Below are 14,563 nucleotides of genomic sequence, written 5' to 3'. Positions count from 1 at the left end.
TTTGCTAAACAACAAACCTTTGGAAATGGGTGTAAAAGGAGCCAGTCAAAATGCGGAAAAAGGTAGGACCAGACCCTCCTTTGGAGCAAATCAGTGTAGCTTCAGTGATGGTAGTAGCATAGCTCTATTGATTCCCTGGAGCAATGCCAAATTATATCCACTAGGACCTGTTCCATAGCTCTCAAAACACAAAAACCCATTGCTCAGAGATCGTTGTGTGTATTGTTTATGACTCAACATGAAGAGGCTCGTTCTACACATTGTAACGGAGAGAGAAATGGCCCTTCGTCCTTCCTGTGTTCCTTGCGCTTGAATCATCTTTCTGATCTTTGCGCTGTTTTATTTTCCCTGTGTTTTTCTTGACATAACTAAATACACCCCTATAAAAAGACATAACAGGTGGGAGATGGATGCTGTCTACTCCCTCAGAAGCTACAGTATGTTGTTATACCAGCCATGGCAGCTTAAATGTGATGAACAGTAGCTCTCAGCCTATACAGGAAGAGATGTTTTTCCATGTTGAAAAAATGATTAGGGTTAAATCAGTTTGCTGTGGTGATGATTGGTACCACAGGATTTCCATGAAGGTTAGTACCACAGGATTTGCATGTACTTATAGTAGGATATTTTTAGCGTATTTTCTGAGTTAATTGTACAGAGTCATAGAATCATAGAATACTAGGACTGGAAGGGACTTCAAGAGATTATCAAGTCCAGTCCCCTGCCCACACGGCAGGACAAAGTACCATTTCGATCAGTGTTTCTCAACTTGTGATACGAGTACCCTTAGGGGTATTCAAGAGAAGTCTGGGGGGGGGGGGGGAGGAGGGGTACGTCAACTGAAATTTGGAGAAAAATGAAATTTTGCTTTGAGTTTTACAGAGCTTTATTTTTGTACTTTTTACACCCAAATGTGTTGCAATGGTAAGAAAAAAATGGTGTGTCTGAAAACTGTATATTCTGGGGGTACTTATAATTTTTTTTAACAGGGGTACTTTATAAAAAAAGGTTGAGAAACACTGGTCTAGATCATCCCTGGTAGATGTCTGTCTAACCTGATCTTAAATATCACCAGTAATGGAAGACTCTACTGCCTCCCTACGCAATTTATTCCAGGGTTTATCCACCATGACAGTTAGGAAGCTTTTCCTAATGTCCAACCTAAACCTCTCTTGCTGCAATTTAAGTCCATTGCTTCTTGTCCTATCATGAGAGGCCAAGGGGAACAATTTTTCCCCCTGCTCCTTGTAACATCCTTTGAGGTACCTGAGAACTGCTATCATATCCCCTCTCAGTCTTCTTTTTTCTAAATTAAACAAGCCCAATTCTTTCAGTTTTGCAGTCTCCCCTCATAGCTCTTGTTTTCTAGATCTCTGAATCTTTCTTGAAATGTGGTGCCGAGAACAGGCCACAATACTCCATCTGAGGCCTAATCAGTGCAGAGTAGAGCAGAAGAATGACTTCTCGTGTCTTGCTCACAACACTCCTGTTCATGCATCCCAGAATCATGTTTGCTATTTTTGCAACAGTGTCACACTGTTGACTGATATTTAGCTTATGGCTCAATAAAACTCCTAAATCCCTTTCTGAAGTACTCCTTCCTAGACAGTCACTTCCCAGTCACTGTATGTTTCAAACAGATTGTTCTTTCCTAAGTGGAGCACTTTGTATTTGTCTTATCTTACTTCATCCTATTTACCACAGACCATTTCTCCAGTTTGTCCAGATCATTTTGAATTTTGACCCTATCCTCCAAAGCACTTGCAACCCCTCCCAGCTTGGTATCATATGCAGACTTACTAATCGTCCTCTCTATGCCATCATTTAAATCATTGATGAAGATATTGAACAGAACCAGTCCCAAAACAGACCCCTGCGGAACCCCTCTTCTTATGCCCTTCCAGCAGAATTGTGAGCCATTAATAACTACTCTCTGAGGGTACGCCTGCATTTGCATCCTAGTTTGAACTAGGGATGCAAATGTAGGTGACCGAAATTGCTAATGAAGCTGGCAATTGGAATAGTGTGCAGGTGAGATTATGCTAATGAAGTGTGGGATATTTAAATCCCCGCTTCATTAGCAATTTTGGTTGCCTACATTTGCATCCCTAGTTCGAACTAGGCTGCAAGTGTAGATGTACCCTGAGAATGGTTATATAGCCACCTTATGGTGCAACCATTTAGGTTGTATTTCCCTCACTTATTGATAAGAAGGTCATGCGAGACCATATCAAAAGATTTATTAAAGTCTAGGTATACCACGTCCACTGCTTCTCCCTTATCCACAAGACTTGTTATCCTATCCAAGAGAGCTATCAGATTGGTTTGACATGATTTGTTCTTTACAAATCCATGCTGGCTGTTACCTATCACCTTCTTATCTTCCAGATGTTTGCAGATTAATTCCTTAATAACTTGCTCCATTATCTTTCCTGGCACAAAAGTTGAACTGACAGGTCTGTAGTTTCCTGGGTTGTTCTTATTTCCCTTTTTATAAACTTAAAAAACAACAAGAAATAGTCTGGTAGCACTTTAAAGACTAACAAAACATGTACATGGGATCATGAGCTTTTGTGGGCACAGCCCAATTCTTCAGATGACCCTTTTTATAGGTGGGCACTATATTTGGCCTTTTCCGGTCTTCTGGAATCTCTCTCAACTTGAATGATAGATAACGGCTCAGATATGACATCTATCAGCTCTTTGAGTATTCTAGAATGCATTTAATCAGGCCCTGGTGACTTGCAGACATCTAACTTTTCTAAGTAATTTTTAACTTTTTTTTTTTATTTTAACTTCTAAACCTACCCCATTTCCGCTAGCATTCGCTATGTTACGCATCTCATCACCAGAGGAGAAATGGTGTGTATGTGGGGGGGAGGAGGATCATTCATGCTTCGACCTACCAATGCAATAATAGGTCGAGACACCTGCCATTGCGTTAGTCTTTTTCAAATCACTAGCCTTTTCTAACCCCCTGATCAGCGACAGTCGAGATGTGCCATACATCCTGGGCCAGAGTCAGCCATGCAGCCTGGCCAATGCAAAGCACCATACAGCTAGTTTAACTGGCCGGCTAAGTTGGGCTATAGGTGCCTAGTGTCACTGCAGCAGTGCAAAGCAGGCCTGCTGATGACTCTGGCCCCTTGAGCAGTTGACGGCTTAAATACTTAGGGTTCCTAGGTGTCTGGTAGTCTACTGGACAGTCTGGTATTTGCACTCTTTGTCTGGTAAAAAACAACAACAGAGAATACGGGACATGCGCAATGTCCGGTATTCTCTGATTTTTATGACTGCGCACCAGACGGAAGCCTGGCGTAGGCAGGGGGAGCGGCTGGAAGGCGGGAACTCCCAGCCACTCCCCCCGCCCCCGCAAGGCTTCTGCGCAATCACAGGCTCCCAGCGACGATCGTGGCCCCGCCTCCCAGCCTGGGAGTCCTAGCTGGGAGGCATGGTTGTGATCACCACCCTGGGTGCCCCAGAATGGGGGGGGAGGGCGGGAGCCGCTTATCCTGCGTTCTTTTTTTTTTTTTTTATGCTCAACCAAAAAATACTGTGTGTCCGGTATTTTTTGGGAGACCATCTGGCAACCCTACTTGGGACAGAAAGGCTCAGTGGACAGTATGGGCCTTTCCTTCTTTTGTGAGTCCCTGACACACAAACGTTGCCTCCCCCTGGAGGGCATTTTGGATTAAGCTGATTCTCTTTGAGAGCAGGGTGCTGTTGAGGTGGCACTGTACAGACAAACACACAGTATGACAAACCCTACATTGACGAGACAGACAAAGGAGAAGGGGTGAAACAGAGACACAGGGAAAAGAAGTTTCTTGCTGAAGGTCATAGCTCCCAACTCCAGTCCAATGCCTTGCCCTCTGGACAATGCTGCCTTTTTACTGTCACGGTAAAACATTCCCTTCATCTCCCTGGAAGAACACTTCAAACGCTCCTCCTGACTTTGGCTTTGAGGGTTTTCTTTCGTTTCTGTGAATTTCCACTCCCCTCAAGAGCTTCCCTTTTCCTCTTCACCTGGCTGTTTCTTTGGGTGCATTTTTTTCTATCAAGAGTCCTGACTGGATGAATGTATTTTCCTAGACTGCGCATCTCATAGAAATCTGCAGTTGAATGCTGTGTGTTTGTGTGAGCTAGAGCATATGTAGCACGTTGGAGTCTTAATATTCAGTATCAGGGGTATCTCATTGTCTTCCTTGCCTTACTGAGAGGTGCAGTGACCTGAGAGGAAGGCATGTAATGGAGACATGATTAAAACATGATTAAGCTTTGCATAGGACAATGAAATGCACAGTTACAATCTGGGAACTAACTACACTGGGTATTTGCAAGTTTTGATACCAGATTATTGTGACAAAAGGTTCTTCCATCTACAGAACTCCTTTGCAAGGTAAGTATCAGAGGGGTAGCCATGTTAGTCTGAATCTGCAAAAGCGGCAAGGAGTCCTGTGGCACCTTATAGACTAACTGAAGTGTTGGAGCATAAGCTTTTGTGGGCAAAGACCCACTTCGTGACATGCATCTGACAAAGTGGGTCTTTGCCCACGAAAGCTTATGCTCCAACACTTCAGTTAGTCTATAAGGTGCCACAAGACTCCTCGCCGCTTTTGCAAGGTAAGGGACTGCCACAGATGAAGAGCTGTTGGTTGAGGGCAAAGGCTGTCAAGACAACAGGAAGATGAGGTAAGAAAGGAATTAGCTGATGAATAACCCACAGAATTTACTTCTGGTAAATTCAGTGGGAATTTTTGTGAGCAGAAAGCTCAAGTAGTGCAGTTATCTATGTGCAGGGTCACTCTTGCAACAGGGGGGTACATCTCCATGGAATCATGTTGATTGATCAACCCTGAGTTCCCATTTTGGATTTTGCCCGATGAGAATAAGCAAGAATTTTGAAAAGAGCTTAAGACCAATCCCTTCAACTTTCAAAGGGATTTGTGTGCCTAGCTCCCATGGGCTCCTTTGGAAACCTGAGCCTTAGGCGCCAAATGAGATTGGAGAAAGTCTTACAGATTGTAAGTACCATGTAGATGCCACCTGGGGGCACCCATGTGGAAGGTCGACCCTTTGCAGGTCAATTTTCTAGCATTTGATTTAGTGAGTCTAGCGCAAGACCCTCAAATCAAACACAGAGGACAGCCTCTGCCAGCGTCCTGTATGCCTTGTTCTGTGAGGAGTAAGGGAAGCTGATGGGAGCACAGTGTAGATGCTGCAATGGCTCAGCTTGAGGCAAGCTGAATCCAGCCTCGCATTTTGCACAGCTGGATGGTATACCTTAAGCTGACCTGCCTGGTCTAGATCTGCCCTCAATCAGTGTGTGGTAGAATCAGCACCTGTTTAGTAGCCTGCTAATGGTTCATCGACGTCCACAGCCAGAAGGGACCACTGAGCCCTGCAAATCCATGGATATCTACTTTCCATCCACCCGTATCCGCATCTGCAGATGTGGGTGTGGCTCTCCATTGCTCATTTTTGCAGATATGGATGTGGATACAAATTTTGTCTCCATGCAGGTTTCTAGTTATCTAGTTAGACTCCTGTGTAACACAAAAGGCACAGAATTTCCCCAAAATAATTCCAAGTGTGGCTTTTTTAGACACACTTACACTTAGCTACACTTTTACCATGCATTTTTATCATGTCAACTGCAGGGAGAAATCATTCAAAGTACCAAAAGCCAGAGTCTGTTGAAGCAAACAGCTGGAATAATTAAATATGATAGAAGCTGTGGTTTCTTGAACAAAGATATGTGGTCTCTGTTATTTTTTTTCAATACACCACTCCATCATGGGGAAATGATAAAAAAAAAAACCCACAAAAAGCCATTACTGTTGTGCTCCTCACACAGAAATGTGCTTGACTCCCTCTGTTTGCTCTGCAGCTGCAGTTAACTAATAAACTTTATTCCCAGACCTGTGCTCACAACGTTTGATGGGGCTGATGCAGAAACAAAGATGGCTTGGCAGAGGAAGGTACTAGATGAGTTGCTAAAGAAAAACAGCCTTGTCAATGTCAGCACCGTCAGAGGCATGGGGGAAAGCTTCGTGCTGGGCAGATAGAAAAACAAGACAAATAACAAAATCGGGAGGAAAAGAACCTGCATTTTTTCAGGTGTCTGAAATCATTGCAAACCATGGAGAGGAAAAGTGAGATCTAAGTGGATGGGGGAGACTTGACTGACCCGTAAGGGTTTTTTCCCCCTCTTTTATGTCCACTGGTGCCTTTGCCAACAGCAAGGTGTCAGGGAGCAGGGCCTGCACCAAGCCCCACTGGTCTGTCCTCAGCTGCCTGATTAGCTACACTGCTCTGAACTGGTTGGAAGCACTAGCAGATCAGCCCTGAAGCAGCTGCAGTCACCGGTCTGTGACTCATCCAAGCCTTTGCCCAAAGCTGTGACCGCTCCTGCCCTGCTTCTCCACATAGTCTGGCTCTGACCCTCTGCTCTGTTGCCCGAATTTGGCTCTGGTGCTGAGCTCTGCTTCTGGCGACGGGCTCCTGCTTTCACCACTAGGCATGGCCACCCGTGACTCCGTTGCTAAGCAGCTTGGCCTGGCTGCAGAAGAGGCAGGATTGGACCTTTTTATCCTTTGGCTTCTGTCCGTAAGCATGATGGAAGCCCCTCCAAAGTCAGTGGGATCAACATTAGACATGTGCTTAAGCATCTTGCTGCGCTGAGGCCTAAATGAACATGACCACACCAGGGCCAAGCTTGCAAAGGTGGATCCCTAAGGTGCACCACTGAGCATGTGCTCAGAGTGTTGCATGTGCTTAGAGCCCACCATGCCCATTCACTTCCACAGGGGCAGTGAGAGAGCACCACTCTTGGAGCGTTTTCATAGGTGTCTGAATAGGGCTGACGGTGCCTACCTTGGGGCACTCGACTGTAAGGGTATGTATAAACTACATGGCTCCATCGATGGAGCCATGAAGATTTGTTGTTTTGGCAAAGGTAAATGAAGCCGCGTTTTAAATGATCGCGGCTTCATTTAAATTTACATGGCTGCCGCGCTGAGCCGACAAACAGCTGATCAGCTGTTTGTCCGCTCAGCGCGCTAGTCTGGACGCTCCCCTGCCGACATCAAAGCTCTTTGTCGGCAGCCCCGGTAAACCTCATCCCACGAGGAATAACGGGGCTGCCGACAAAGGGCTTTGATGTTGGCAGGGGAGCGTCCAGACTAGCGCGCTGAGCGGACAAACAGCTGATCAGCTGTTTGTCGGCTCAGCGCGGCAGCCATGTAAATTTAAATGAAGCCGCGATCATTTAAATCGCGGCTTCATTTACCTTTGCCTATGTGTCTAATCTACATGCCTCTGCCGACAGAGGCATGTAGTCTAGACACAGCCTAAGACATTGGCTTGGATGAGCTTGCTCTGCACTTTGAGGAGTTACACCTCATCAGTGAATGGAAGACTCACCTTGCATGTATTGGGCTCAACTGATTACCTGGTAAGCGTTAGCCTTTCGGCATGTCCGATATTAGCATTAACCATTCCGGGCCCTACCAGAATACCCTCCCACCCACGGTGCAGTGAGGTGGGCCTGGCTCAAGCATTTATTATAAAATTAGAATGGAAACCATTAAAAAGTCATCTGTCAAACACAGTTCCTATGAAGTGGTGTCTGAAATACTACCAATAGTCTCTTCTTTTAAGCACTGGCAAGTCCTGAGAGCCTTAGGACTCCATTATCTGACTGTGGGTAATGCTGACTCTTTATTGGCAGCCAATAGACTGGTTCAAAATTGTCACACAGCTTCGATACCGTTCTTTTCCACATGAGCGATAAAACGTTCCTCAGAGAAAACGGGTTGCATTGAAATGGGGGCAGCAAAGATTTTCAACTCTATGACCCCCTCCCGCCCAACCAAAGTGTGTGAGAACACAGTCTCTGCCTCAGCTTACAAAATAAATAGATAGAATATAACAAGGTCTGCAGTGCACACAGGTTGTGTACTGGTATCCCGTGGTCCCATAAAGTTTATTCATAGTGACCAGTCCTGGCTCTCAGTGTTCTGTGCTGTTATTTAGCTCTAATTTACCTCTAAATGTCTTCTAAGAGCCCAGTAAGCAGTGGAAGTGTTGGTAATGCTACTAGACAACATTGACCTCCCATGGTTTGGCAAATTCCCTGGTTTGGCACCAGTCAGATCCCAAGGGTGCTGGACTAGAGTGGTTCAACCCGCACCATACCATGCCACCTTGACCTTCTGTGCTGCTGCTGACGGCAGTGCTGCCTTTACAGCTGGGTGCCTAACAAGCAACTGCCGTTCTCCAGCCACCCAGCTCTGAAAGCAATGCAGGAGAGGAAGTTTGCAACATTCCATGTTGGGTCAGGAGCCCCAGTTTGAGAAATACCATGTACTTGTATAGACTTTTGCCCCATCCTATAGGGTAAAAGTATAACAGAAGACCAGATTTCAGTCCATGATATGTTTTTCATGACCATGAATTTGGTATGGCCCCAATTATGACCCCCTGTCCTGCAGATGTTCGTTATTTTACATGTGTATCATTTTACACAAGTGACTAGCCCCATTCAGTTCAGTAGGACTAGTTGATGCATATCTGCAAGCGTGTTCATGAGTGTTTGCAGGGTACTTCTATTTTAAGCTCTTTGGATCAAGGACTTTTTTATTTCAGATGGCTGAGAAAACTACAGTGGGGGGAGGGGAAGCTGTTCTTGATTTGATTTTAACAAATAGGGAGGAACTTGTTGAAAATTTGAAAGTAGAAGGCAGCTTGGGTGAAAGTGACCATGAAATCATAGAGTTTGTGATTCTAAGGAATGGTAGGGAGAACAGCAAAATAAAGACAATAGATTTCAGGAAAGCAGATTTCAGTAAACTCAGAGAGCTGGTAGGTAAGGTCCCATGGAAAGCAAGATTAAGAGGAAAAACAACTGAAGAGAGTTGGCAGTTTTTTAATGTGACCTTATTAAGGGCCCAAAAGCAAACTATTCCACTATGCAGGAAAGATAGAAAGTATGGCAAGAGACCACCTTGGATCAACTGGGAGATCTTATATGATCTAAAAAACCAAAACTAGTCGTATAAAAAGTGGAAACTAGGTCAAATCACAAAGGATGAATCTAAGCAAACAGCCCAAGTATGTAGGGGCAAGGTTAAAAAGGAAAAGGCACAAAACAAATTAAATCTAGCTAGAGGCATAAAAGGTAACAAGTAGATATTCTACAAGTATATTAGGAGAAAGAGGAAGACCTAGGACAGAGTAGGCCCATTGCTCAGTGAAGAGGGAGGAACAATAACAGGAAACTCAGAAATGGCAAAGGTTCTTAATAATTTCTTTGTTGATTTAATTTTTATCAAGAAGATGGATGGTGACTGAATGCCTAACATAGTGAATGCTAGTAGAAAAGGGGTAGGTTTAGAGTTAAAAATAAAAGAACAAATTAAAAATGACTTAGAAAAGTTAGATAGCTGCAAGTCACCAGGGCCTGATGAAATGCATCCTAGAATACTCAAGAAGCTGATAGAGGAGGTATCTGAGCCTTTAGCTATCATCTTTCAAAAATCATGGAAGTCAGGAGAGACTCCAGAAGACTGGAAAAGGGTAAATATACTTCCCATCTATAAAAAGGATATAAGAATAACCCAGGAAACTACAGACCTGTCAGTTTAACTTCCGTGCCACGGAAGATAATGGAACAAGTAATTAAAGAATCCATCTGCATAAATCTGGAAGAAAATAAAGTGATAGGTAACAGCCAGCATGGATTTGTAAAGAACAAATCATGTCAAACCAATCTGATAACTTCCTTGGATAGGATAACAAGTCTTGTGGACAAGGGAGAAATGGTGGATGTGGTATAACTAGAGTTTACTAAATCATTTGATATGGTCTCACATGACCTTATCAATAAACTAAGGAAATGCAACCTAAATGGGTCCACGATAAGGTGGGTGCATAAGTGGCTGGATAACCATTCTCAAAGAGTAGTTATTAGTGTTTCACAATCCTGCTGGAAGGGCATAACAAGTGGGGTTCCACAGGGATCTGTTTTGGGACCAGTTCTGTTCAATATCTTAATCAACAATTTAGATGATGGCATAGAGAGTACACTTATTAAGTTTGCAGATGATACCAAGCTGGGAGGGGTTGCAAGTGATTTGGAGGATAGGGTTATAATTCAAAAGGATCTGGATAACTAGAGAAATGGACTGAAGTAAACAGGATGGTGCTTAATAGGGACAAATGCAAAATACTCCACTTAGAAAAGAACAATCAACTTCACACATACAGAATGGAGGCAACTATCTAGGAAGGATTACTGAGGGAAGGGATCTAGTCGTCATAGTGGACCAGGAGCTAAAGACGAGTCAACAGTGTGACACTGTTGCAGAAAAAGGAAACATGATTCTGGGTTGAATTAACAGGAGTGTTGTGAGCAAGACACGAGAAGTCATTCTTCCACTCTACTCTGCACTGATAAGGCCTCAGTTGGAGTATTGTGTCCAGTTCTGGGCACCGCATTTCAAGAAAGATGTGGAGAAATTGGAGAAGATTATTATGATTAAAGAAGATGAAAATGATTAAAGGACTAGAAAACATGACCTATGAAGGAAGACTGAAAGAATTGGGTTTGTTTAGTTTAGAAAAGAGAAGACCAACAGGGGACATGATTGCAGTTTTCAAGTATCTAAAATGGTGTCACAAGGAGAAGGGAGAAATTTGTTCTCCTTGGCCTCTGACGATAGGAGAAGAAGCAATGGGCTTAAACTGCAGCAAGGAGGTTTAGGTTAGAAAAACTTCCCAATTGTCAGGGTGGTTATACCCTAGAATAAATTGCCTAGGGAGGTTGTGGAATCTCCATCACTGGAGCTATTTAAGAGCAGGTTACACAGACACCTGTCAGGGATGATGCAGATGTTCCTTGGTTCAGCTGTGAGGGCAAAGGCCGGGACTCAATGACCTCTCAAGGTCTCTTCTAGTGGTAGGATTCTATGCATCTCTGAAAGAGCACTTAGCATGCTGGAACCCTGATCTCTCACTGTGCTCAGAACTAGTGCAAAAATATAAATAACAATGAATAATATTAAGTAGAGAATTAAAGCAATTGTTTAATTCTTAAACATGAAGCAGGTGTGGAGAAATGCCTTCCTTTAAAATCTATTAAAGTTCACTCTATAGATCTGTCACCTCTCCAATTAATTTTTAAATGGCAAATGAATCACACTGGGGACCAAGTCCCCAGCTGGTGCAAATCAGTGTTGCTTCATTGACTTCAATTGAGCTATCCTGTTTTATTCCCACTAAAGACCTTTCCTCAGCACATAATGGAAAGAAATGAGAAAAAAAGACTGGTCTTTCTGCCCTTATGTGTTCCTCTTACTGGATCCCTCAGATATAAAGGTACAACTCAATTTCCTCTGATTTAATAAAACCTACCATCCATTTTATGGATCACATCCTCAGCCAATGTAAATGTGCATAGCCCCATTGGCTTGAAGTGAGCTGTACAAATTTACCCAACTTTGAAATCTGGCCCTGTGTTTGTAAACATATAAACCAGAGGAACACACAAATGAACTGTATTCTGTATAGCCAGTAGCTTGCTAATAACTTCCTAAAATTGCTCTCAAGCATTAATTGAAATCATAAATCCCAGTCACATTCAAAACATAACTACTGCATGTCATTGGCTCACTTCAGTTCTTAATCATAGTCTTCTGGGGAAATTTCTTGCTGCTTCTTCCTTCCCTTTGGACCAGCCATATTTATTATTGCAGTTCAAACACCTTGAGATATTTCAGCTGAAAAGCTATATAACATCTCTGTAAGCACGTTGATACGTGTTCAGCTTAATACGAATGGCTAGGCCATTCCCACTGGAAAAGAAGTAAAAAAAAAGTCAAGGAAATATATTTAGCTTGTTTCTGCACAGATGCCTGCAGATATCTTGTATCTAAAGAATATTTAAATTCTGTTTTGTTAAGACAGGATAGTTATATTATACAGTGGAGCAGCCAGGAGGTTATAGTCTCCACTAGACAATTTGCCAGACAAGAAAGATGGCTTAGCAGCAATGCTGACAGCTTTATTCTTGTGGCTCTGGCAGAAAAATAGGCAAAAAAGATTGTAGAGGCGGCAGCACAGAATACAGCATGAAGTTCAGAAAAATATTAACAGGTTGTAAAAGGAGTGGGTGGATGCACTAAAGGAGTTGGCATTTTAGTTATATAACAACACTTATTGCAACATTTTTATGGTGAAATTATGCTTTTTTTCCTGCACCGTATCTTTGTGTCAACTGCTTGGGTCTGATGATGAGACATGAAATGCTGATTTGGTAGGAGAGAGGGGCAACAGACATGAATCACTTTTAGCTGAATCATTCTAGTGATCCCAGAAAAGACCCTGGGCAATGTTACAACTTGCATACAGATCTGCTTTTATTTCCTTCCCTGACCACTTGCATAGACCCATACACTCAGCTCTTGAATATTTGTAAGTTACACCAGATGCTGGTCTCGTTAGAAAAGAACTCATCTTTGAAGCCATGCATCATGGCCAGAATTTTTCTAAATGAGAAAAACCTGGGAGCACTGTGGAACTATCCATAGCTTCTTGTTCTTTCATGCTCCAGAGCTGTGTACTGTTGGCTAGGCCTAGACTGTAGCCCTTTGTCAGCAGAGAGATGCAAATCAAGCACTTCGAAAGTGCAAATGAACCCAGGATTTAAATATCCCATGCTTCATTAGCATAAACATGGTCTCTGCTTTTTTCGAAATGGAGCTTTTTCGAACTCCCCCCTCCCCCCGGCAGTCTAGATGTGGATCTTTCAAAAATACAACTCTTTCTCGAAAGATCCCCTACCCCTCATAAAATGAGGTTTACAGGATCTTTCGGAAAAGGCTTTATTTTTCAAAAGATCCATGTCTAGACTGCCAGGTTTTTTTTTGAAAATGCTCTGTTTTGAAAAAAAAAAAAAAGGCCGCCATGTTTATGCAAATGAATTGCAGATTATTTAAATACCGACTTCATTTGCATTTTCAATGTGCCTAATCTACATCTCTCTGTCTACAGAGAGGTGTAGTCTAGACACACCCGTTGAGTTTTGAAACACACATTCTTTTTCCTTGGGATTACATACACACAGATACTTTCACAGGTGAATCTATGCGTAACACCGACAGGTGGAATTGAACCTGGGATCTCTGGAGTTTAGAGCATGAGCCTCTGCCACATGAGCTAAAAGCCAGCTGGTTTCTGGTAAGGCTGTAAAACAGACTTCACTCCCCCTTCTTAAAAAATAATGTGGAAAAAAAACCTTTCAATGATATAGTGGTAGAAATGTAGCCATGTTAGTCTGGTGCAGCTGAAACAAAAAATGGGACTGTGTAGCACTTTAAAGACTAACAAAATGGTTTAATAGGTGATGAGCTTTCGTGGGCCAGACCCACTTCCTCAGATCAAATAGTGGAAGAAAATTGTCACAACCATATATACCAAAGGATACAATTTAAAAAAATGAACACACATGAAAAGGACAAATCAGAACAGAAGGGGGATGGAGGGCGGGGGGGGGGGGGGTAAATGTCTGTGAGCTAATGGTATTAGAGGTGATAACTGGGGAAGCTATCTTTGTAATGGGTAAGATAATTAGCGTCTTTATTCAAATTTGAGTATAAAGTGTCGAATTTAAGCATGAATGACAGTTCAGAGGATTCTCTTTGAAGTGAAGTCTTAAAAGGTCTTTGAAGCAGGATGCAGGTAATCAAGTCATTGAGACAATGTCCTTTCTGGTTGAAATGGCAAGAAACTACTTCGCCAAAGGATCAATGCCCACAAAGCAGATATCAGACAGGATCACAAAGAAAAAACAGTTTCTTGCCATTTCAACCAGCCCTCTGTTCTGTCAATGGACTGTAGATTTTCTTGTGCAAAAACATGCTTGAGGTATGGACGCGCCATGGATTTTTGCTCAAAAAGGCTGTTTTTGCGCAAAAACCTTGTAGTGTAGACATAGCCTAGCTCCCACCATCTTTCTATTTTCTTCTAAAGCAAGTGTCAGCTGTTTGCCAGCTGGGGATGGTGTTACGTTGTGCAAGTGTCGCTGTTTGCCAGCCCTGATGTGTTAAGTTGCACTTCTCAGTGGCTTGTTGGCAGGCTCCCTTTTTTAAATTGGAGAAGGTCCAGAGAAGAGCAACAAAAATGATTAAAGGTCTCGAAAACATGAGCTATGAGGGAAGACAGAAAGAATTGGGCTTGTTTAGTTTAGAAAAGAGAAGATTGAGAGGGGACATAATTGCAGTTTTCAAGTATCTAAAATGGTGTCATAAGGAGAAGGGAGAAAAATTGTTCTTCTTGGTCTCTGATGATAGGACAAGAAGTAATGGGCTTAAATTGAAGCAAGGAAGGTTTAGGTTGGACATTAGGAAAAAACTTCATAACTGTCAGGGTGGTTCAATCCTGGAATAAATTGCCCAGGGAGGTTGTGGAATCTCCATCACGGGAGATATTTAAGAGCAGATTAGATAGACATCTATCAGGGATGATCTAGATGGTGCTTAACATAACATATGGAGATACATCA

This window comes from Pelodiscus sinensis, chromosome 11 (assembly GCF_049634645.1).
Source record: "Pelodiscus sinensis isolate JC-2024 chromosome 11, ASM4963464v1, whole genome shotgun sequence".
NCBI classification, from domain to species: domain Eukaryota; kingdom Metazoa; phylum Chordata; order Testudines; family Trionychidae; genus Pelodiscus; species Pelodiscus sinensis.
The sequence above is the reverse complement of the archived record's forward strand: the minus strand, read 5'-3'. Positions refer to the sequence as shown.